At 42.7% G+C, this 26,787-nt stretch overlaps 1 protein-coding gene and 1 long non-coding RNA gene across 4 annotated transcripts in view; both read right to left on the minus strand.

Annotated features, from left to right (window-relative positions):
* The window catches only part of LOC117513757 (voltage-dependent L-type calcium channel subunit beta-4-like), a 240,032-nt gene that overhangs the window by 70,475 nt on the left and 142,770 nt on the right, over nucleotides 1-26,787 (minus strand). The window lies entirely within an intron of this gene.
* LOC117513782 lies at nucleotides 1,508-24,917 on the minus strand. The gene is made up of 3 exons (XR_004561716.1): nucleotides 24,767-24,917; nucleotides 11,210-11,216; nucleotides 1,508-1,519 (listed from the first exon to the last, which is right to left on the minus strand). It is a non-coding gene; the product is annotated as an uncharacterized LOC117513782 (long non-coding RNA).

The raw sequence follows: 26,787 nt of genomic DNA on the forward strand, positions 1-26,787 counted from the left end.
TAACATCATACCTCTTGCATCAGTGATTTCTGAACAATCACTTATTAGGTTTACAGTTTTGCTGCAATGTTTAGTGGAACAACAACCTTATTTATCATTGCGGCAACACATCAACTCCTCAATTATAACTGAACTCAAAGCTAGACTACCTGATATCTTAGCTTCACGTATGGAAAATGCCCAATCAGTAGACAGTCTTGTGGACCGTTTAAACTCAGCGCTCCAAATTACACTCGACATGATTGCGCCACCTATATTAAAACCACACCCCCCAAAAACATAGTCACCTTGGTTCAATAATTACTTGCATGACCTCAAGCATAAGGCTAGAGGTCTGTAACAAAAATGGCATAGTTCAAAATTAGAAGTATTCCACCTTCCATGGTGTGAAGCTATGTTACACTATAAGCATGCATTATTGGCTACAAAGTGGACCTATTGCTCTGATTTGATCAACAAAAAGAAACATAACCCAAAGTTCTTGTTCAACACGGTGGCAACACTTATTTATGGACAACCACCTATAAGTTGCTCTCCTTTTACAGCACAAGATTTCTTGGATTACTTCGAGAAGAAAATAGATGACATTGGGTTAAACATATCCCAGCATGCCTTAACCCAGCCACTACACCCTGCTATTGAGGTGGGTGTCATCACTGAGGTTTTACCTAGATTTGCAGAATTTGATAGTATCTCACTAGGCATGCTGACAAAACTCGTAACGTCTACAAGACAACCTGCTTATTTGATCCTATGCCAACAAAACTGTTTAAGGACCTGTGGCCCACTCTTAGGCAGACTGTGCTGGAAATTATTATTATCTCATTAACCTGTGCATCTGTTCCTAAATGTTTCAAATCTGCAGTGATTAAACCATTACTTAAGAAATCTAATCTTGACCCCTGTGTATTGAAAAACTATAGGTCGATATCAAATCTATCATTTTGCTCTAAAATTCTGGAAAAAGTAGTTTCACAGCAGCTTGTGGACCACTTACCGAGAATAATCTTTTTGAGCCACTGCAGTCCGCTTTTAGAAAATATCATTCCATTGTGACAGCTCTCACTAAAGTAGTGAATGATCTTCTGCTTGCAATGGATTCGGACACCTCTACGGTTCTGGTGCTGTTAGATCTTAGTGCTGCGTTTGATACTGTGGGTCACTATATTCTACTCGAAAGGCTGGAGAATCATTTTAGGATTACTGGGAATGCTCTTGCATGGTTGACATCATACTTGACCAGTCGCTCTCACCGTATTTTGTACAATAACACAACCTCTAACCTTAGTGACATGAAATTTGGGGTTCCTCAGGGGTCTGTCAGGGGTGCTTTTCTCCCTTTATATAGCACCCCTTGGGCACATTTTGTGGCTTTTTGGGGTTACCTTTCATTGCTATGCTGATGATACTCAGTTATACATGCTGATAACTGCTGGTAATCTCATCCACATAAAATCCTTAGAAGATTGCCTTGCATTAGTGAGAAGCTGCATGTCTAGCAATTTCCTACTTTTGATCCCTGACACGACTGAAATGATGGTTCTTGGTCCAGTGAGACATCGGCATCAATTTGACCAGCAAACACTTATCCTAAGCTCGTGTGTCATACATCAAACTGACAAAGTGAGGAACCTTGGGGTAATTTTTGATCCTACGTTGTCCTTTGACCTACACATTAGAGATATTATGAGGACTGTTTTCTACCACCTGCAAAATATAGCGAAGATTCATCCTATCCTGTCTATGGCTGATGCCAAGACCCTGATTCATGCATTTGTTTCTTTTAGAATGGACAACTGAAATGTTCTATTTTCTGGTTTACCGCAGTCCAGCATTAGGGGTCTCCAATTGGTTCAAAATGCAGACTTTTGACAGGAAGCAGAAAGTTTGACCACATTACACCCATTTTGGCATCTCTTCACTGGCTTCCTGTCCCTGTGAGATCAGATTTTAAGGTTCTGTTACTAACCTATAAAATTATTCACAGACTATCTCCTCCCTACTTAGCTGACGTACTTAAACCCTACTACGTACCGGCCCAAGCTCTGCGTTCTCAGGGCACAGGACTACTTTGTGAATAAAAAGTCACAGAGCTTTCTCTTATCGTGCACCTGCTTTGTGGAATGATCTCCCTACATCAATAAAAACAAATAAAACAGTCAGTTATGTAGAGACTGTCACGTCCAGACTTAAGAAGCACTTATTTTCACTTTTGTGTGGCTAGCATACTGGCATAGTATGGTACTATGCTTTCTACCCTTTTAAATTAATTTTATTATTAGAGTGGGCCGCGGCCTCAACTTTATCTGAAGTCTGGGTCTTTTAGTGAAGCTTAGGGCTAGTGGCCAGCAATCACCTTAGTATTTCTTTTTCTTATTGCTAAATGTTGATAAATTATATTGCATTTGTTGTCTTTCTTCCACCTGATTCTATTTTTTCTCTCTGTTTAAGGTACGGGTCTATCCAGAAATGGGAGTGGGTGTTTTTCTTCTGCATGCCTCTCATCTTGTGCACCAGCATGGACTCCCAAAATCTTCCAAAATTTCCTGTATAATTTCATGTATTGTCTATTGTGTCAATAGCATGACCCAAGCAGAGGGTCACCTGTTTGAGTCTGGTCTGCTTACGATTTCTTCCTCAAATCAGCAGAGGGAGTTTTTCCTTACCAGTGTCACCTGTGTGCTTGCTCTGGGGGTTGGTAAGGTTAGACCTTACTTGTGTGAAGTGCCTTGAGGCAACTTTGTTGTGATTTGGCGCTATATAAAATGAAAATAAATTGAATTGAAATTGGCAAATGACATCATTGGATAATTAACACCTTTCACTCGAGTTGTCCTATTCATAAAACTCACTTTGTCCTCTTGTGACTCAAGCAGCACAGTGTGTTCTGTGAGTCAAACACTGGACTATACAAATTACGGAAAAAGACAAGGCTGATGGTGAGTCCACATAAACTTAATGTACCTATTTATATATTAAACTGTTCCATGCAAAGTGTTTTTTGCAGGTGCTGTCAGGTGCATGGTAGTGTTAACATTTTTTTTTTAATCTGCACACAGACATGCAAACACACACACAAGATGAACCTTTAAATTGAATGCACACTGTACAACAATGTGGAAAAAGGATTCTTTTAATATTTAGCTTATTTTGTCTTCCATTGTGACAGGTTCTTAGTTAATGCTGCAGTTTGTCATCATAACATTAATCAGGGTGCAGATTACTTGTCTAACATGCCTGAGGTAACGTGTGCTTTCGGTGAAAGCTGAGCTGCCCTCCATGTCCACTTGTGCTGAATTGACACCAGAGCAGAAAGCCAGAATGAAACATCAGCCACAGGGAAAAGTAGAAAAACTGAAGCTCTCTGCCTGATCTCTGCTCAGTTTTGTACATGCACAAAACTTTTGGACAATCTTGGTGGACATCAGCTGACAAGGAACTCATTTTGGGCTTTATAATAGTGCTTTACAAAATTAACTTTATTCATAAAAATCACGACACACAGCCTGATCATTTAGCTTCTATTAAGCGGTTATGACATCATCTGTGTATTGTTTGTGTGTGGCCTGTAAAGTATTTGAGCATCCTCCAGCCTTGAAGACTCTTCTGCATTTGTCAGATGGAGCTTCCTACTTCATAGCAACCATGGTGCACGACTATGGAGCATGTCTTGTAATGTCCTGGTGTGCGCTATGCATTTCTACGGAGTCCCCAGGCATTGACTGCAATTTCATCCTCGCATAAGGGACGCAGAATGGACTCCATCCCTGTGCAACAGGGGTTTTAATGATACATGGTTTCATTGTCTAGGTCTATTATGCTCACCGAGAGCTTGTATTTCAGTGGCACAACAGGAGACCCCAATGTAGAGAACCATGATAACAGTAGGAAAACCACTGGTGTATTGTAAAAAGTTACAGCAGGCTGTATCAAAGCACTCAACAGCAATAATCCATAAAATAAGATGAGGTTGGTCACTTAATCAGGCAGAGATCAGTTACACAGGAAATCAGTCCAACAGGCAGTCATGTCTTTAAACATAACAGCAGAAGAGCTATCCCAAAACACAAAGAGAAGTTCAATGTGCAGGGGTAGTGACCAGGTTAAGTGCGCTTATTTTCAGTGCAGAAGGTTCCCGGTTCAAAAACCCACCTCTGGTAAGGAGTGGATGTTGCATCAGGAATAGCATTCGGCATAAAACGTGCCAAATCAAGATCTATATCTGACATGGATATGCATGAGAGACCTAGATTGTGGATATAGATCCAACTCAGATGTGCTGTGGTGAAAGTACGTCCTCCATAGCAGCTGAAGGGACTTACTGACAAGCACAGTTTCAATACACAGAGATCTGTCATACCAGGATTATCAAATCCAGAATTGGCAGGAAAGGCTCATGGAACATGGAATGGTATCATGGACTGAATGTGAGAGGTTATAAAGTCAAAAACAATCATGGAAGTGGAGAAACACATGAACCACAAAAACCAGGAAGAAAACAGTCAGGATATAATTGCAATGGGGATGTCAGTCTTCCGTGCCGAAAGAGCGACATGGGTCCGCCCTCCTGTGGGTTCACCACCTGCAGAGGGGGCCATGGGGGTCGGGTGCAGAGAGGATTGGGTGGCGGTCAAGAACGGATGGCCCAGCGGCCCGGTCCATGCTCACAGCCCCTGGCTGTTGGGACATGGAATGTTACCTCGCTAGGGGGGAAGGAGCCTGAGCTTGTGCCTGAGGTTGAGAGATACCGACTAGAGATAGTTGGGCTCACCTCCATGCACAGCTTGGGCTCTGGTACCCAACTCCTGGAAAGGGGCTGGACGCTTCATTTTTCTGGCATTGCCCACGGGCAGAGGTGGAGAGCTGGGGTCGCATTGCTTGTTGCTCCCCAGCTCAGTCGCCATGTGTTGGAGTTCACTCCGGTAAACGAGAGGGTTGTGGGCCTACGCTTTCGGGTCGGGGACAGGTCTCTCACCGTTGTCTCGGCCTACGGGCCGAGCAGCAGTGCAGAGTACCCAACCTTCCGGGAGTCCATGGGAGGGGTACTAGATAGCGCTCCGACTGGGGACTCCATTGTTCTCCTGGGGGATTTCAACGCCCACGTGGGCAGCGACAGTGAGACCTGGACGGGGGTGATTGGGAAGCACGGCCTCCCCGATCTGAACCTGAATGGTGTTCAGTTGTTGGACTTCTGTGCTAGTCACAGTTTGTCCATCACGAACACCATGTTCGAGCACAAGGGTGTCCATAAGTGCACGTGGCACCAGGACACCCTGAGCCAGAGGTCGATGATCAACTTTGTAGTCGTATCATCTGACCTTCGGCCACGTGTCTCGGACACTCAAGTGAAGAGAGGGGCAGAGTTGCCGACCGATCACCACCTGGTGGTGAGTTGGATCAGCTGGGAGGGGACGAAGCTGGTCAGACCTGGCAGGCCCAAACGTATCGTGAGGGTCTGCTGGGAACGACTGGCGGAACCCTCTGTCAGCGTGGTCTTCAACTCCCACCTCCGGGAGAGCTTCTCCCATTTCCCGGGGGAGGTTGGAGACATGGAGTCCGAGTGGACCATGTTCTCCACCTCCATTGTCGATGCGGCCGCTCGTATCTGTGGTTGCAAGGTCTCTGGTGCCTGTTGCGGCGGCAATCCCCGAACCCGGTGGTGGACACCGGAAGTAAGGGATGCCGTCAAGCTGAAGAAGGAGTCCTACTTATCTTTGTTGGTCGGTGGGACCCCAGAGGCAGCTGACAGGTACTGGCAGGCCAAGCGTGCCGCAGCCCGTGAGGTCGCAGAGGCAAAAACTCGGGTCTGGGAGGAGTTCGGGGAGGCTCTGGAGGAGGACTATTGGTCAGCCTCGAAGAGATTCTGGCAAACCGTCCGATGCCTCAGGAGGCGGAAGCAGCTCTCCACCGGCACTGTTTACGGTGCGGGTGGGGAGCTGTTGACCCTGACTGGGGATGTTGTCGGGCGGTGGAAGGAGTACTTCGAGGATCTCCTCAATCCCATCATCACATCTTCCGAAGAGGAAGCAGAGACTGGGGACTCAGAGGCGGACTCATCCATTACCCAGGACGAAGTCACCAAGGTGGTTAGAAAGCTCCTCGGTGGCAAGGCTCCTGGGGTGGATGAAATCCGTCCTGAGTACCTTAAGTCTCTGGATGTTGTGGGACTGTCTTGGCTGACACGCCTCTGCAACATTGCGTGGTGATTGGGGACAGTGCCACCGGATTGGCAGACCGGGGCGGTGGTCCCTTTGTTTAAGAAGGGGGACCGGAGGGTGTGTTCCAACTATAGGAGGATCACACTCCTCAGCCTCCCCGGTAAGGTCTATTCCAGAGTACTGGAGAGGAGAATTCGACCGATGGTCGAACCTCGGATTCAGGAGGAGCAGTGTGGTTTTCGTCCTGGTCTCGGCACACTGGACCAACTCTACACGCTCCATCGGGTGCTCAAGGGTTCATGGGAGTTTGCCCAACCAGTCCACATGTGTTTTGTGGATCTGGAGAAGGCGTTCGACCGTGTCCCTCGGGGCACCCTGTGGGGAGTGCTCCGGGAGTATGGGGTCTGGGGTCCTTTGCTAAGGGCTATCCGGTCCCTGTACGACCGCAGCAGGAGCTTGGTTCGCATTGCCGGTAGTAAGTCAAACCTGTTTCCAGTGCACGTTGGCCTCTGCCAGGGCTGCTCTTTGTCACCGGTTCTGTTCATTATTTTTATGGACAGAATTTCTAGGTGCAGCCAGGGTGTAGAGGGGGTCTGGTTTGGGAACCACATAATCTCGTCTCTGCTGTTTGCGGACGATGTGGTTCTGTTGGCTTTGTCAAATCAGGACCTTCAACGTGCACTAGGGCGGTTTGCAGCTGAGTGTGAAGCGTCCGGGATGAAATCAGCACCTCCAAATCCGAGGCCATGGTTCTCGAGCGGAAAAAGGTGCTTTGCCCTCTTCAGGTCGGTGGAGTGTCCTTGCCTCAAGTGGAGGAGTTTAAGTATCTCGGGGTCTTGTTCACGAGTGAGTGACGGATGGAGCGTGAGATTGATAGACGGATCGGTGCAGCATCTGCAGTGATGCGGTCTCTGTATCGGACCGTCGTGGTGAAGACAGAGCTGAGTAGGGGGGCAAAGCTCTCGATTTACCGATCGATCTACGTTCCAATCCTCACCTATGGTCATGAGATTTGGCTCATGACCGAAAGAACGAGATCGCGAGGACAAGCAGCTGAGATGAGTTTCCTCCGCAGGGTGGCTGGGCGCTCCCTTAGAGACAGGGTGAGGAGCTCGGTCACTCAGGAGGAGCTCAGAGTCGAGCCGCTGCTCCTCCATGTTGAAAGGAGTCAGTTGAGGTGGCTCGGGCATCTTTTCCGGATGCCCCCTGGACGCCTCGCTGGAGAGGTGTTCCGGGCACGTCCCATTGGGAGGAGGCCCTGGGGAAGACCCAGGACACGCTGGAGGGACCACATCTCTCGGCTGGCTTGGGAATGCCTTGGGGTTCCCCCGGAGGAGCTGAGGGAGGTGTGTGTGGATCGGGAGGTCTGGGCGGCTTTGCTTGAGCTGCTGCCCCCGCGACCTGACTCCGGATAAAGCGGAAGAAAATGGATGGATGGATGGATGTCAGAGTAAAAGCACAAGAGACAATTAATATGGAAGAGAACTAATAGAGATCAAAAGAGATCACTAAATGACCTTTCACACACACTTCATTAGTGTCAAATGATGCCTCCCATTGCATTGGATGCATCCAACATGTTAGAGGCTTTGGAGGCATTCAAATCGTTAGACACAGCAAGTGGGTGGAGATTCCTACGTCACTATCTGGCTTTTCCAAAGCTCGAAAAAACAGGACAATCAACATCTTGGATTTGTGTCTTCCAGAACCACAAAAAAGCTGAAAAGAAAAACAGCAGTACAACGAGTTACCCATCACCCTGCTTGGAGAAGCTTTTTTGCAGCGACTTTTCGGAGTGACGCTGAACCGAGGGAGGACTGATGAGACAGTGGGATCGATCAGACCGTGACAGCGGGCAAAGCGACACAGAGCAGCTGGGGTTCAGGCCTCATTCCTGGGTAGAGTGAAACACCACGTGATGGAGCAGACCCACTCAATCTGAAATACCTTATTTTTGGATACCCAGTTTGAGCAACGGATCTTAGTTCTGCAAATTTGTCTGAGGTAAGAATAATTAAAAATAATAATTAAATAATTAAAAAAAACATGACATTACTGCACTGCTGAAGGTTTAATGGTCGGATAACATTAACTTAGTGTTTTAGCCTCTTTAGCTGCAGCATCACAGTTGAGCTGACTGAACCTTTGAATTTGTAAATGGTTTAGCTGTTTTATTTTTACCAAATAAAGCTACAGTTTTTTTTATTGTTGCTTCTGTGACTATAACAAAAAAGGCTACTTTACTTACATTTTTTTAGTTTTTTTTTTTTACTGTTTTGTGTTTCTTTATATTTTAAGATATATGAGGTCTGTCAATAAAGTATAGGTCCTTTTTATTTTTTTCAAAAACTATATGGATTTCATTCATATGTTTTTACGTCAGACATGCTTGAACCCTCGTGCGCATGTGTGAGTTTTTCCACGCCTGTCGGTGACGTCATTCGCCTGTGAGCACTCCTTGTGGGAGGAGTCGTCCAGCCCCTCGGCGGAATTCCTTTGTCTGAGAAGTTGCTGAGAGACTGGCGCTTTGTTTGATCAAAATTTTTTCTAAACCTGTGAGGCACATCGAAGTGGACACGGTTCGAAAAATTAAGCTGGTTTTCGGTGAAAATTTTAACGGCTGATGAGAGATTTTGAGGTGATACTGTCGCTTTAAGGACTTCCCACAGAGCGGGACGTCGCGCAGTGGTCCCAGGCACCGTCATCAGCCTGTTTCAAGCTGAAAACCTCCACATTTCAGGCTCTATTGATCCAGGACGTCGTGAGAGAACAGAGAAGTTTCAGAAGAAGTCGGTTTCAGCATTTTATCCGGATATTCCACTGTTAAAGGAGATTTTTTTTAATGAAAGACGTGCGGACGGATTGCAGCGTCGGCTCGCAGCGGCCGCGACGCTCCGCCACAGGAGAAACACCTCTGTTGGAAGCCTTAAGGACAAGTTGGAACATGTCCAGCTGTTAAACAATTTCTCATATACTCACTCCACTGAAAGCCATCAAAAGCCGCCTGGATTTTACAAATGGTTATCAACACAGAGGTGTTTTTCCTGTGCCACCGCACCGTGCCGGCTGCGACCCGTCCGCACGTCTTTCATTAAAAAAATCTCCTTTAACAGTGGAATACCTGGACAAAATGCTGAAACCGACTTCTTCTGAAACAATATTCTCCATGAAAGATATAGATTCTCAGCCGAGGAAATTCGTTATCTTTGTCAGCTGATCGGGCCAGACGTCTGTAACATCACCCATCGTAGCAATGCCCTGACGATCGAGCAGATAATGTGCCTTGCACTTAGATATTTTGCCAGTGGACAATTTATGTATTCCATCAGTGATGCTGAACATCTGAGCAAGAATACTGTATGTCGTATGATTCGCAAGGTAGTACTTTCTCTATCTAAACTGTTGGATGCATTTGTCGTTTTCCCTGGCCATTTATCCGCAGTGCAAATCAAAGAAGGGTTTTATGCAATCGCGGGTAATTACTAATATCAAAATAGGTCTAATGCATGTCCATTAATTAGGCAAAGTGGGGCTTATCAATAACAATTTCTCCTAGGTTTCCCAAGAGTAATAGGAGCCATTGATTGCACGCAAATCCCAATCAGTGCACCCCTGGGAGAGCTTCGAGGGAGATTATGTCAATCGCAAATCTTTTCACAGTATCAATGTGCAGGTATAGCCATTCTATTCGGCCTATTTCATATACCCATTATCGTGTAGTCCACTCTAAGCTCACCTTCTTTTCACTTATTTCAGCCACATAAGGGTTGCTTTGCTTTGGGTGATTTTTATAAATATTCTAATATACAATTACTATAATTACATATTTCACATTCTTTTTCTCCCCACATGGGGCTGTCCTGTTGGATAACCTTCATGCCAAAGTGATATATATCTAACTATGTTAACAGAATGACCATTAATGGCTTTAAATCCTTAGATAGGTAGCCTATTTAGGAAACATTAAATTAACCTAACATCTATTAGTAGGCCTATGCCCACTTCTGAATCATGTTGCATCTGGGTGTAATTAATGAAAGAAGGTCATTATTTTACACATATCAGACATTCCACAGGTTAATCATCTGTAACAGATTTGGAGAACAATTGAATTGTACTTACGCATTTACCCGATCAGCAATACGTTGCCAACAAGCCTGTCTTGCTTTCTTGGCAGATGACGTGTTCGATTTCCCCCTTAACATTAATTTAAATTCCTTGTAGCTCCGCATAATAATCGTGCATTCTTCTTCGGTAAAGTAAGGTGACTGCGCCATCATTGAAAAATGGTGACGTGCGCTGCAACCTGCCCCTTTTATGTGAACGCGCACAAACTCCAGTTAGGTTAACATAGGTTCAACAAATCAACATCTTAATCAGCGTCGTAGTACCGATTAACACCACTTGAGAACACCAGGTTTTGTCAACCCCGGTTTAAGAAGCTAACCCTGGGTTACATCTGAGTAAGTTAACCCCGCTTCGTAGTACAGGCCCCAGGTCACCTGTCCTCTCTGAAAACCAACACCTGCTGCTGCGCTTCTAATTATAACAAAGGCTGTTTAAACAGCAACTATTTCATTATTTTAAAAAGCTGTCTCCTTTTATATTTCACCATTAAACGAATGCATCGTTAAACATGTCCATGAAGTCAAAGTTCAGTCAAAAAGACATTTACACAGGTATAAGAAACTCCGCCCCTATTGTGCACAATGTTAAAACATTCACAATCACTAGTCAAATTCATATTTTAGAAATTACTCTGTCCTGACCACAGCATTAAAAACAATCATGTACTCAATGAGGATGTAATTAAAAGTTGAAATGACTAATCCTATTTAACAAACACACTGCAGTCATCTCCTGTTGTGTTTATAATAAATATTTGTATTTATTTACGGTGTCTTTTTTCTGTTTGAAATGCAGATATGAATAAATGAATCTACCAGACTTAAAAATCTACACATTAACTTTCATGCTATTTTATTTGTCTAAAAATTATTGTCCAAAGTTCCTTATAATGTTTGTCAAGAAATCATCTAATCTGAAACAACAGGTAAGCTATGGTTTTAATTTACAGATGACCAAAGATTTCCAAAGAATCTTTTTTTTTTACTATTTTAATTCCAAGTGTTGTAATATAAGAAACTTCTTCAGAAATGAACTCAACTAGAAGACATTGAAGCAATACAGAATAGCAATACATGGGAGACAGCAATAGAAATAAAGCAACCCAGAGGCCTGAATAGAATGCCACAAACATGGTCCATGACAGTAGCCCCCTCCTGTAGAACATCACTGGCACTTCAAGAAACCCCAGGGCAGTGGTGGGCACAGCTAACCAAAAAGTTAGCTTCGATAATTGCTAATTAGCTAACTGAAAAGTTAACTTTTATAATAGTAGAGAAGCTTGAATCTTCGACTGGACTGGGTTGCATGACGTGAGGACATTTCGCTTCAGATCGCAGAATCTTCCTCAGCTAAAATTCTTGCTCTGGAAGTCTGACGTCTGAAGTCTGAAGTTATCCCCTGTTTACAATGGGGTACTCAGGTCAAAGGAGTTTCAGTCTTTTGTTCATGGTAATGAGTCATTCACGTCATCAGGAGAGTCATCAAGGGAACCATCAAGAAAGGCATCCATCCCATCATTAGGAGGGACAGCTGCCCTGTCATTAGGAGAGTGCTAACGAGAGCACAATAAGTTGCTAATTAGAGCTATTGTTTAGTCACTAGCCTATAGCAGTCTGCCTCTCAGTATGAGGGGTCTGGTTAGGTTTAAAACTCCAGGTTTTGTTGGCTTCTGTTCATTCGTCTCTACAAGAGTCAGACAGACGTCAGACGTCCAGAGCAAGAATTTTAGCTGAGGAAGCTTCTGCGATCTGAAGCGAAACGTCCTCGCATCAAGCAACCCAGTCCAGTCAAAGATTCAAGCTTCTCTACTATGGAAACCACATGGATAACTGAGAGCCTACACAGAAACGTTTATAATGCTAAACCGATAAACCACAAAAAAATTAGCGGAAGCTACAGCTAAGAGATAACTTTCAGTATTGTCTCCAGTACACTCAGCTACTGACAGTCCAGTTTTGAGTTTATACACCGCCAATGATTCTGATTAGAATCAAAGTTGATCACAAACCCAACACAACCAACAGGCCAGCACTTCAGTCTTTGTGCTCCCTCCCCACTGTTGTAAGGAAGAGTCATTTCCATTCACAGGATACAGCGTTCAGCTGTGAGGTCGAAGTCCTCAAAAGGAAAGCAGGTTTGACTTATGGTTTTGATTTATAAACCAAATTAATCCGGATAGTTTAACTACATTAATGTCAAGTCTGTCATTTGTACAAAGTGAAAATATAACACATATCTTTTAATTTTAAAATAATGCACTAATTCTGAAGTTTCAAACATTAACACACACAGATGCCAAACTGCATTATGGGTAAACTCATTTCAATTTATTCACTTTATATAGCGCCAAATCACAACTGAGTCACCTCAATGTGTTTCACACAAAACAATTCCAAAAACAAAATAAAATGAATTAAAAGATTAAAAAGCATAGTAAAAGAGTAAAAAAAGTAAAAAGCATAGTAACATAATATGCCAGTATGTAATATGTCATCTAGTAGATGGGTCAAAATGCATAGAACACTGCCATCTACTGGATGGCAGTGTGAATGATGCCCCGTTATATCAGAGGACCTATGAGCACTGGGCATTAGGGACAAACAGTTAGTGAGGATAACATTCTGCTGGTACTTAGACATCTCTAAGAGCCCTCCTCCCTAGCTGCTCAACCACTCACATGACTACTCCCAAATTGGAAGGCTTGTCAAACTATCAGTGGGGAAATCATTGGAAGAGAACTGACAAGAGAGAACATCAGCTTTGTTGTTGTGAGTGCCTGGACGGTAGAAGAGACAGAAATTAAATTGGGTAAGAAGAGTCCACCTTGCCTGTAGAGAGTTAAGCCTTCATTTTTATGATCACTCCAAACAGAAAAGGTTGATTGGCCCCCTCCAGCCCTTGCCTCCATTCTTCAAAAGCTAGCTTTACAGCTAGGAACTCCTGTTTCCCTACATATAGTAATTGCATGCCGCTGGGGAACCTTTGAAAAGAATGCACAGGGGTGCAACTTCTTGTCCGCTGCAGAAGTAGGTAATGCTGGTTTCCGTGAGTAAAAGTCCTGTAAGTAAAACCCAGCTCCAGCTGGTGAGAGGGGGTGGATGAGTCCTACAGCCAGCCCCTCCTGGATGTAGTTGCTCATGGCCTACAGCTGGAGTCCTAAAAGAAAGTGTCATTGCTTTTTTTGCAGTGAGAAGAGTGAGGACAATATGTTTATGCAAAATGACTGATACTTGCACAAGATGTTGACAATATTGCAAATAGCTGTGAGTAACTGAAAAACTCTAACTGTTTTGTATTCATTCTGCAGAAGGGTGAGGAGTTATACAGTCTGATTGCCACAGGTAGGAAGGACCTCCTGTGGTGTTCTGTGGACCACCTCGGTGGCCTCAGTCTTTTGCTGAAGGTGCTCTGAATGGACATCAGTGTTGCATGCAGGGGTGGGACGTGTTGTACAGGGTGGTGAGCAGTTTTCTCTGACAGTTCCATCACAGACTCCAGTTCCACCCCCAGGACAGAGCCAGCCCTCCTGAAGTGCTTGTTGAGTTTATTTATGTCAGCTGCCTTCAGCCTGCTGCCCCAGCACACTGCAGCATCGAAGGTGATGCTGGAGACCACTGAGTGATAAAACATTTGCAACATATTTCTGCAGACATTGAAAGATCTGAGCTTCCTGAGGAAGTATAGCCAGCTCTGACCTTATACACAGCATCTGTGTTTACATTCCAGTCCAGTTTGTTGTCTATGTGGACTTGTAGTAGTCCACAATGTCCACCTCAGTTCCATTCATGGTAACTCACGGTAACCACCGCCTTAGATACGTTGAGCAGCAGGTGGTTGAGTCCACACCACTCTACAAACCTGTCCTGTGATCATATATCATAGACTCATAACCAAGAATTAGCTGATTTACAGGAGAACCGATAACATGGAATTGAAGAAAATCAGAATGGTTACACGAGATGCGTACTGAAGAGGACCAGTCTGATGTGTAGCAATACCTGGAGGGGTTCTCACAGAATCTCAAGGGGAACTTGAAGCTGAGTTGCAAGATTTTTTTCTCTGAAGTTTTCTTCAGCACCAAATTCAATAATCATGCCAATGGTCCGGAAACGCAGATAATGTATGAACCCATCTTGGCATGTCATTGTTGCCCTTCAGGGACAGACTAGAATGGCAGATCTGCATTCTGTTCCTCAGGAGAAGCTAGAATTGGGGAATTTCCATACCCGGATTGGTCAAGGCCTGGGTTAACAGCGACCACCACCGGTGCTGTTGCCCAAAGAAAGTTGAAGAAGAAGAGGAGGAGAACGTGTCCACAGACAGTGGGAGAAGAGAAAAACTAGAAGGGAAGAAGTGAGATTTGGAACTTTGAATGTTGGCAGTATGACTAGTAAAGGAAGAGAGTTGGCTGACATGATGGAGAGGAGAAATATCCACATATTGTATGTGTAAGAGACCAAGTGTTAAGGGAAGTAAGAGCGGGTGCATAGGTGATGTGCTCAAGTTGTTGAATCATGGTGTGGATAGGAAGAGAAATGGTGTTGCGGTCATTTTAAAGGAAGAGTATGTTCAGAGTGTTTTGCAGGTTAAGTGAGTGCCTGAGAGGGTGATGAGAGTGAAGTTGGAAAATGAAGGGGTGATGATGACTATCATCCGTGCATTGCTCACAGACAGATAGGAGATGAAAGAGAAAGAAGACTTCTGGAGAGAGTTAGATGAGGTGGTGGAGAGTGCACCCAAGCATGAAAAAGTGATGACAGGAACGGACTTCAATGGGCATGTTGGTGAAGAGAACAGAGGTGATGAGGAAGTAATGGGTAGATATGGGATCAAGGACAGGAATGTAGCAGGGCAGATGGTAGTAAACTTTGCAATAAAGGATGGAAATGGCTGTGTTGAAGACCTACTTTAAGGAAAGGGAGGAGCACAGGGTGACATATAAGAGTGGAGGAAGGAGCACACGTGGATTACATTCTTTGTAGGAGATGCAAGCTGAAAAAAGTTGGAGACTGTAAGGTGGCGGCAGGGGAGAGTGCAGCTAGACAGCATCGGATGGTGGTTGGTAGGATGACTTTAGACGTAAAGAAGAAGAAGAGAGTGAGAGCTCAACAAAGGATCAAATGGTGGAAGCTGAAGGAGGAAGACTGTTGTGTGAAATTCAGTTAGCAGGTGAGAGAGGCACTGGATGGAGGGGAAGCAATTTTGGGCAACTGTAAAAGTACTGCAGATGTGATGAGGGAGACAGCTGGGAATGTACTGGGTGTGACACCTGGACAGAGGAAGGAATATAAGGAGACTTGGTGGCGGAATGAAGATGTTCAGGAAAGCATATGGAGAAAGAGGTTGGCAAAAAGTGGCTGGCAACACACTGCTAATATACCTCAAGACCTATCACTTTTTAAAAGAAAACAAAGTCTAAATATGTTTTGAAACTCACTGAGTTGACCTAATTTGCAAGTGTTGTGACCTCAACCAGTCACCATGGTGTTTACATTTAGGAACCCTAAACATTTCAACATAGTTTAAAAAAGGATGCATAATTACAATTTAGAGAGTTTAATTAGTACTGCATTACTGTTGGAGCTGGTTTATATGATGCAGATGTTTCACATTCCATTGTGTTATTTTTGCAGGGATCAATTTTAATGCAGATTTTCTGTTAAACAGGATAAAAACATTTTATTTTTACCAAAACAGTTTATAAAGTGTCATCAGATTACATCTTATAGCATGTTATTGCTATAAAATGAACAATTCTTGGTGTTGTACAGCATTCAAATTGGGCTTGAAACCAGAGGATTCTCAGTTCAAAGCCCTCCTTCACACTGGAAAATCACTAAGTGCCCTCGGGCAAGGTCTTCAATCCCTAGTTGCTCTGGATGTGCAGTTGGGCGCACTGCATGGCAGCACCTTGACAATGTGTGAATGTCTGAATGCAAGGCATCATTGTAATGCACTTTGAGCTTCTGATTCAGATGGAAAAGTGCTCTATAAATGCAGTCCATTTGCCATTTATTACAGATGTACTGCTCTTTTGTTGCATCGCCATTGCTCTGAGATACAACAAGATGTCTCAAACTGCTTCTTTCAACATATACAAACAGCAGACTCACAGCTGCCACATCAAGCACTGATATATCAAAAATATGGGGATGGGAATACTGCTACATACACCGAACATCTTATGTCGGTGCTTTGACAAAACTGTGACCTGGTATAGACACCTAGCTGCATCTGGTGCTACGTACGTCCCCAACATTTCTTTTTCTTTTACACATTTGTCAGCTGCGATGCATTATGCATATCAGCTGGGATTGTACTGCTTTGTGTATCCCTGTAAATTACTTTACAGTTAATGTATTAAAATATGGTAACTCATCAACATCAAGATAGTGGTAGCTGCACAGAAAAACACAGCTTCACTGTGAGAAGCAATAAAGCCTGGGACAGAGTGGTGCTACAAAGAACAATTACAATGTACATTATGACTTGGTTACTTACTGTTTGTTCCATGAAGAATGTTCAATTTCTGCAGGTAAGTACTCTTCTTCTTGGTCAAAAAGAAGATAACCACATCCAAAATAACCATGGGTTTCAACAAATACACAAACAAAAAGAAAGCCTTTGTTTTGTGGACCTTCAGTCAATGTAGTCATATGTCAGCTATGCTAATGACAAATCAAATGGTTTTAAATTTGTAAAATAGACATTAGAATGTTGGCTTTTGATGGGTCCAGTGCAGTCAGTTAGGTCTGTTGCGGAGTTATTTATCTACTATCCTAGGTTGTCTGCAACGAAATCTACTGGACAAGGTTTCGGTCAGAGTGGTTTACTAACATGAAATGTGTGGAGTTTCTCACAATTGAGTTTGAAAATGTTTAGGAAATGTGTCTATCAAAGTATGGCTGCAGCTATAGCATCTGAGCAGATTCAATTAAAAAAGTATTGAACTGGACAACATATTGCTGAGTGGCACCTTTACATTATGGGTTATTTGAATTATACTGTTCTGCTTTTTCCATATATTAGCTTTTTTCTTTACATGTAGAGCACCTTTGAAAGCCTAAATTGCAGTAACTTGTATCAAACTGCTTCTTGCCTTGTGTGTAATGCAGCTTGATCGTGCTGTCATCCACAATTTCTGCAGTAACTCATATGCATTTCCTCTGGCCTTTTTCTTGAGTTTAATAGTAATCTGGCGAGACTGAATTGATTCAGTGGTCCACTTACTAACTTGGCTTTAGTTCATTAAACCCTTTCAGATAAGGGAGAAACATTTCAGCCCTATTAACCAGGTCTTTATTTTCACGGTAACAGCACAAGTCTGGACAGTAGCTCTATGTGAGAAATGTTATGTTCCAAAGACACTGTGAAGTTTGAAATGTATTTATTTGGGATATTTTTTCCAAGAGGAAAAAACATTACATTTAATATTCATTATTTGTCCCATTGCATAACTGATGTTATGTACCATGAATTTTAGTACTATTTGCTGTGCAATTTTATCCCATACATTTTGCTCTACTGAATGCCTCCATGAGCTTTTCATAACAAGAGTTATCAGTAGATGACATATCTCCCTACAATCAGTAATACAAATTGTCGTGGGATCACCCAAGTACACACCTATGCTAAATATACATGAAATTGGTCAAATGGTTCTTGAGATATGCTAAAAGGGGTGGCAATGACATTATCTTGAATATCTTGCTGTTACCTTGAAATGTACTCCAAAGTCACTGTAACAAACTGGTGTTGGGGATCACTCAAGTACAACCCCAATTCCAAAGAAGTTGGGACATTGTGTAAAATGTAAATAAAAACAGAATACTGTGTAAAATGTAAATAAAAACAGAATACAATGATTTGCAAATCCTCTTCAACCTATATTCAATTGAATACACCACAAACACAAGATATTTAATGTTCAAACTGATAAACTTTATTGTTTTTGTGCAAATATTTGCTCATTTTGAAATGGATGCCTGCAACACGTTTCAAAAAAGCTGGGATAGTGGTATGTTTACCACTGTGTTACATCACCTTTCCTGCTAACAACACTCAATAAGCGTTTGGGAACTGAGACCACTCATCGTTGAAGCTTTGTAGGTGGAATTCTTTCCCATTCTTAATTGATGCACGACTTCAATTATTCAACAGTCCGGAGTCTCCTTTGTCATATTTTGTGCTTCAAAATGCGCCACAAATTTTCAATGGGCGACAGGTCTGGACTGCAGGCAGGCCAGTCGAGTACCTGCTCTCTTTTACTACGAAGCCACGTTGGTGTAACACGTGCAGAATCTGGCTTGGCATTGTCTTGCTGAAATAAGCAGGGACGTCCCTGAAAAAGACGTTGCTTGGATGGCAGCATGTGTTGCTCCAAAACCTGGATGTACTTTTCAATACTAATGGTGCCATCACAGATGTGTAAGACGCTCATCCCATGGACACTAATACACCCCCATACCATAACAGATGCTGGCTTTTGAACTTTGCACTGGTAACAACCTGGATGGTCTTTTTCCTATTTTATCCAGAGGACACGACATCCATGATTTCCAAAAACAATTTGAAATGTGGACTCATCAAACCACAGCACACGTTTTCACTTTTCGTCTGACCATTTCAAATGAGCTCAGGCCCAGAGAAGGCGGCGGCGTTTCTGGATGTTGCTGATGTATGGCTTTCGCTTTGCATGGTAGAGTTTTAACTTGCACTTGTAGATGAACTGTGTTAACTGACAATGGTTTTCTGAAGTGTTCCTGAGCACACGTGGTATCCTTTACACAATGATGTAGGTTTTTAATGCAGTGCTGCCTGAGGGATCGAAAGTCACGGGCATTCAATGTTTGTTTTTGGCCTTGCCGTTTACATGTAGAAAGTTCTCCATATTCTCTGAATCTGGAGAATCTCTAGACTGTAGTTGATGGAATCCCTAAATTCCTTGCAATTGAACATTGAGAAACATTGTTCTTAAACTGTTGGACTATTTTTTCAAGCAGTTGTTCACAAAGTGCTGATCCTTGCTCCATCTTTGCTTGTGAACGGCTGAGCCTTTTGGGGATGCTCCTTTTATACCCAATCAGAACACTCACCTGTTTCCAATTAACCTGTTCACCTGTGGAATGTTCCAACCAGGTGTTCTTTGAGCATTCATCAACTTTCCCAGTCTTTTGTTGCCACTGGCCCAACTTTTTTGAAATGTGTTGCAGGCATCATTTCAAAATGAGCAAATATTTGCACAAAAACAAAAAAGTCTATCAGTTTGAACATTAAATATCTTGTCTTTGTGGTGTATTCAATTGAATATAGGTTGAAGAGGATTTTCAAATCACTGTATTCTGTTTTTATTTACATTTTACGTCACTTCACTGGAATTGGGGTTGTACACCCTTATGCTAAATATAAATAAAATTGGTCAACTGGTTCTTGAGATGTTTCTGCAAAAGCTCTAAGTTGTCCCAGTGGTTTCCATAGTAGAGAAGCTTGAATCTTCGACTGGATTGGGTTGCTTGACACGAGGACGTTTTGCTTCTAATCACAGAAGCTTCCTCAGCTAAATTTCTTGCTCTGGTAGTCTGACTTCTGTCTTGACTCTTGTAGAGAAGAATAACAGAAGCGAGCAAAGCTGGAGTTTTAAACCTAACCAGACCCCTCCTACCGAGAGGCAGACTGCTATTGCCTAGTGACTAAACAATAGCTCTAATTAGCAACTTATTGTGCTCTCGTTAGCACTCTCCTAATGACAGGGCGGCTGTCCCTCCTAACGATGGGACTGACGCCTCTCCTGATGACTCTCCTGATGACATGAATGACTCACTACCATGAACAAAAGACTGAAACTGCTTTGACCTGAGAACCCCATTGTAAACAGGGGACAAAGCATGTCTCAGACCCCCTCACCGGTTAAGGCTGGGTTTCAACTGTTTCACATACAATGCTTCCTTCACTCCCCTCTCAAACCATTTCTTTTCTCTGGCTAAGATTTTAACTTCCTTGTCCTCAAACATGTGGTTAGTGTCTTTAAGGTGGAGATGAACTGCAGACTGAGGTCCACAGGTGCCCTCTCTGTGGTGCTGGTATAGCCTATTGTGCAACGTGCTTAGTCTCACCTATGTAGTGTTCGTTACAGTTTCCTGACATCTGACAGAATACACTACATTGCTCTGTTTGTAACTAGGGATCCTGTCCTTAGGGTGAACTAATTTCTGTCTCAAGGTGTTAACAGGTTTAAAGTAAACTGGGATTTTGTGCTGTCTGAAGATCCTCTGTAGGGGAAAACTACAGAGGACTGTATGTGAAACAGTTGAAACCCAGCCTTAACCAGGGAGGGGGTCTGAGCCATGCTTTGTCCCCTGTTTACAATGGGGTACTCAGGTCAAAGCAGTTTCAGTCTTTTGCTCATAGTAATGAGTCATTCTCGTTGTCAGGAGAGGCGTCAGTCCCATCGTTAGGAGGGACAGCTGCCCTATCATTAGGAGGATGCTAACTAGAGCACAATAGGTTCTAATTAGAGCAATTGTTAGTAACTAGCCAATAGTAGTCTGCCTCGCGGTAGGAGGGGTCTGGTTAGGTTTAAAACTCCACCTTTGCTGGCTTCTGTTATTATTCTCTGCAAGAGTCGACAGAAGTCAGACTACCAGAGCAAGAAATTTAGCTGAGGAAGCTTCTGCGATTAGAAGTGAAACGTCCTCGCGTCAAGCAACCCAGTCCAGTCGAAGATTCAAGCTTCTCTACTATGGTTCTTGAGATATTGCATTAACAAGTGAAAATGAATGGATGGACAGACACGCTGATCATTAGTATATTTCTTACCAGGGGAATAAAAATGCTTCCAATGATATGAAGAATCTAATTTCAGTAGTCTCGGTGTTCTCGAAGACATCTTTAGTGACTGTAGAAGCTCTTTTTTGCTGGATTGAGGAAAGCAGACATGTGTTTCCACACACACAGGTGAGCTCCTGAGCGGCTCTGGCAAAGCTCAGTCGTGTGTTGGCAGAGTGAAAACTCTTTGTCAGAACTACTCTGCTCCCTGCTGTTGGCTTCCTAATCCTATTCCTATTCCTATTCGTATTCTGACAAAAACACCTTTCTTATTTTAAGTAAAATATAAATGACATGTCTCTAGGTGCTATATAACACAAATAATGAATGTTTTCAGTTTGTGGAATGAAAAGAATATTTTCATTTGTTGAAAGAAGGAATATTTCATTCAACTTAGGTCTGCCTCGTTGAAGAGAACATCATGTACACTTTCAATGAGATTCAGCAGTTTGCAGCTGAGTGATGGATCAATATTCACACTTGCATCCATTGAGTTCTTGCAGAGAAACGTTGTAGTCAATGATTCATAGTTACTGTGAAGCTGACACTGAATACCGTTGAGAATGACCCTTTCCTGGGACAGAGACCAGCATAATACCCCTGTTGTTGTTCCAATCCAGGTGATTAAAGAATAACCATTTTTTTTCCAAACTTACACGATGTCACCTAACTTCCAAATAGAAGTAAGGACTGCTAGCAATGCCAGGTGAACATTTCTACATTCCTGAAAAAGTTCAGCTCCAATACAAAAGAGCCCTGCCATTTCCCCAGTTGTTTCACCACCTTTGCAATTTCATTGAGATTCAATGTTTTGCAGCTGACTGACAGATCAACTACCAGAAGCCTGGCAACAGAGGTGTCTAACATCCTGGCAGGAGTATCAACCTTATACAACTGCACAACAATGTGGGCTCAATAAGACAGTACAGCAGAGTAACCAGCACCATGACAAGTTTGGAAAATACAGCTCCAAATACACCCTGAAACTACAACTGCCACCAAGTCAGCTTCTATTCCTGCTCCTTTGTTGTTGTTTTGTTTATGATGCCACTCTGTAAAAAGGTTGGAAGCTATGATCCCCATTTTACTAACCAGAATCTAGGAGCACTGAGCCATTTTTATTCATGGTTGCCAGATCCACCAGTATAACTACAATCCTCTTAATCAACCTTGTCAGTGCCTGTGGTCACAATGAAATCACCCATGATCAAATGAGCGTCACCTCTGGGACAGTCATCAATTACCAAGTGAAGCTGTGTTTTGTGGATGGAGCCATGGAACAAAGGATTGGACCTCGGTTACAGAAAGCCAGACACAAAAGGTAAATGGAAAAAACAAGGTTTTTAATGTTCCGGTGACAGATATATACAACGGTGACAAGAATGCCCAAGGTGGCAAAATCCAAAATGATGAAAAAGATAGACAATGTGAATAAACCACTAACCAGAAACCAACTGTCAAAAGTGACAGTGAGGTTGTGAAACAAATACTCTTCAAGCTAGCAAAATCTAACACAATGAAAAGGTCAGACAATGTGAAAAAAAAAACAAACATTAACTAAAAAACAACTGTCAAAAATGACAGTTACTGATAAAGTGAAAATGATAAAATGTGAACACAAAGGAACAGAAATACAATTTTATTTCATTTGATATAGTGCCAAATCACAACAAAGCTGCCTCAAAGCTTCACACAAGTAAGGTCTAACCTTACCAACCAATAAATTTGGAGAGGAAGTAAAAGACATGCAGCACAAGGAAGATTTTCAATTTATTTCCTTTATATAGCACCAAATCACAACAGAGTTGCCTCAAGGTGCTTCACACAGGTAAGGTCTAACCTTACCAATCCCCAGAGCAACAGTGGTAAGGAAAAACACCCTCTGAGGAAGAAACCTCAAGCAGACCAAACTCAAAGGGGTGACCCTCTGCTTGGGCCATGCTACTAACATAAATTACAGAAATAATTCACAGAACAATTCACGGACAAATATACAAGAATTGCTGTTGGTGCACAGGACAGGAGGATCGCCAACACAAACACAACTCCCATCTCTGAATGGAGCTGCACCTTAAACAGAGAAAAAACAGAACCAGGCATCAGAAAGACAAAAAATACTGTATAATTTGCCAGCATTAATCAACAAGAAAAACAGAAGAAATACTAAGGTGATCGCCGGCCACTAGCCCTAAGCTTCACTAAAAGACCTAGAATTTAGATAAAGTTGAGGTCGCGGCCCACTTCAATTACTAATAACATGAATTAAAAGAGTAAAAAGCGTAAAACAAAACTGCACCAGTATGCTAGCCATATGAAAGGGAAAATAAGTGCGTCTTAAGTCTGGACTTGAAAGTCTCCACAGAATCTGATTGTTTTATTGATGCAGGGAGATCATTCCACAGAACAGGGGCATGATAAGAGAAAGCTCTGTGACCCGCAGACGTCTTATTCACCTTACGGACACAAAGTAGTCCTGCACCCTGAGAATGTAAAGCCCAGGCCGGTACGTAAGGTTTAATTAGGTCAGCTAGGTAGGGAGGTGCCAGTCCATGAATAATTTTATAGGTTAGCAGCAGAACCTTAAAATCTGATCTCACTGGGACAGGAAGTCAGTCAGTCAGCCAGTGAAGAGACGCCAAAATGGGTGTAATGTGGTCAAACTTTCTGCTTCGTGTCAAAAGTCTGGCTGCAGCATTCTGAACCAACTGGAGACCCCTAACACTAGACTGCGGTAAACCAGAAAACAGAACACTGCAGTAGTCCAATCTAGAAGAGATGAACGCATGGATCAGGGTCTCAGCATCAGCCATAGACAGGATGGGATGAATCTTCACTATATTTCGCAGGTGGAAGAAAGCAGTCCTAGTAATATTTCTAATATGGAGACCAAAGGACAACGAAGGATCAAAAATTACCCCAAGGTTCCTCACTTTGTCAGTGTGATGTATGACACACAAGCCTAGGCTGAGTGTTAACTGGTCAAATTGATGCCGATGTCTCACTGGACCAAGAACCATCATTTCAGTCTTTTCAGAGTTTAAAAGTAGGACGTTTCTAGACATCCAACTTCTCATTGATGCAAAGGCAATCTTCTAAGGATTTTATGTGAACGAGATTACCAGCAGTTATCGGCATATATAACTGAGTATCATCTGCATAGCAGTGAAAGGTAATCCCAAAATGCCGCAATATGTGCCCAAGGGGTGCTATATAAAGGGAGAAAAGCAGGGGGCCTAAGACAGACCCCTGAGGAACCCCAAATTTCATGTCACTAAGATTAGAGGTAGTGTTAATGTACAAAACACAGTGAGAACAACTGGTCAAGTATGACGTCAGCCATGCAAGGGCACTCTCAGTAATCCCAAAATGATTTTCAAGCCTATCAAGTAGAATATGATGATCCACTGTATCAAATGCAGCACTGAGATCTAACAGCAACAGAATCGTAGTGGTGTCCGAATCCATTGTAAGCAGAAGATCATTCACCACTTTAGTGAGAGCCGTTTCTGTGGAATAATATTTTCTAAAAGCAGACTGCAGCGGCTCAAAGAGATTATTCTCAGTAAGATAGTCTACAAGCTGCCGTGACACCACTTTTTCCAGAATTTTAGAGCAAAATGATAGATTTGATATCGGCCGATAGTTTTTCAATACACTAGGGTAGTGCTGGGCGGTATACCGGTTCATACCGAATACCGGTGTTTTTTTCTTTCTATGATATGAATTTTAGAAATACCTCCATACCGGTGAGTGCGTTGCGCAGAGCAGCGGAACGCTGTGCCCGCAGGGCATTGTTTGAGTGGGGACAGTTTAGCGGTTGCACCAAACAAGCAGCATGAGTACAGCCCGTATAGAGTGAACGGATGTTTAGCGGTGAGCATAATGGCAAAACAGGGGGAAAGTTCTGAAACTGAACAACCAGAACGAGAAACTGAAATGGAAGAACTTGTACCAAAACGAGGAGCTGTGTCCGTGCAAATGCTGTCACGCTAAAGTTGTAGCAGCAGGAGGAAACACGAGCAATTTACTCCACCACCTCAGCCGCAAACATGTCCTGCAGTATCAGGAATGTAAACTACGAGCTTCGTCCTCCTCGTCTGCAGGTAAAGTTAAAGCAAGCTGCACACCTTTTCTGTTTATGTTATTTATTTATTTATTTATGGATGATTCCTTACTGAATGTTCAGGGAATAAAGAAGTTTTACTTCAGTTACTTTGGAGTTACATGAGTCATATAGTTTACATAGTTTGCATTGTTTTCAAAAGATGTTTAAGTTGGAAAACTTGCATAATAAAAAAGTCTGTATTTTGACTACAACAATCAAGCATTCTGATTCCTCTTCATTAATACTAGTGTGGACATTCATTTTTCTACAATATTCACTCCTCATAACAGTAGAATACGCCATTCTAAGCCATTTTATTGCAATATTATTCTCTAAATTATTAGAAAATAAGGCAAACACCCAGTTGTGCTTGAAAAGAAAAAATACTGTCAAATACCATGAAACCGATATAATTTAGAAAAATACCATGATATACATTTTTGGTCATACTGCCCAGCACTACACTAGGGTCAAGATTAGGTTTCTTAAGTAATGGTTTAATCACTCCATATTTGAAACGTTTAGGAACAGATCCAGAAGTTAAAGAAAGATTAATCATTTCCAGCACAATCGGCCCAAGAGTGGGCCACAGGTCCTTAAACAGTTTTGTTGGTATAGGATCAAATAAACAGGTTGTGATTTTTGTTGACGGTACGAGTTTCATCAGTGTGTCTAGAGAGATACCATCAAATTCTGTAAATCTAGGTAATACCTCAGTAGTGGCGCCCACCTCACTAGCAGAGTGTAGTGGCTGGTTAAGGCATACTGGGATATATTCAACCTAATGTTATCTATTTTCTTCTCAAAGTAATCCAGGAAATCTTGTGCTGTAAAAGGAGAGCGAACTACAGGTGGTCGTCCATGAATAAGTGTTGCCACCGTGTTGAACAAGAACTTTGAGTTATGCTTGTTTTTGTTGATCAAATCAGAGTAATAGGTCTGCTTTGTAGCCAATAGTACATGCTTATAGTCTAAGATAGCATCACGCCATGCAAGGTGGAATACTTCTAATTTTGAACGACGCCATTTCCGTTCTAGACCTCTTGCTTTATGATTGAGGTCATGCAGGTAATCATTGAACCAAGGTGACTGCGATTTGGGAGAGCGCGGTTTCAACACAGGTGGTGCAATCATGTCAAGTGTCGTTTTGAGCACTGAGTTTAAACTATCGACAAGTCTGTCTACTGACTGGGTATTTGTCAAAAGTGAGGCTAAGACATCAGGCAATCTAGCTTCTAGTTCAGTCTTAGTTGAGGAGTTTATGCATCGCCGTAATGATAAATAAGGTTGTTGTTCCACTAAACACTGCAGTGAAACTGTAAACTTAATAAGTGAGTGATCAGAGACCACTGATGTAAGAGGCATGATGTCAATATTCATGACAGCAATACCACGTGCGAGAACCAGATCCAGGGTATTTCCACTAATGTGCATCGAATCCCGAATGCATTGCCGAAATCCTAATGCATCCACAGTTTCCATAAATGATTTGCAGAGGGGATCAGAAGGCTTATTTATATGAACGTTAAAGTCACCAATGATCAGAATGTTATCTGCTCTCATTGACAAGTT

Source organism: Thalassophryne amazonica, chromosome 1, assembly GCF_902500255.1.
Source record: "Thalassophryne amazonica chromosome 1, fThaAma1.1, whole genome shotgun sequence".
NCBI classification, from domain to species: Eukaryota; Metazoa; Chordata; class Actinopteri; order Batrachoidiformes; family Batrachoididae; genus Thalassophryne; species Thalassophryne amazonica.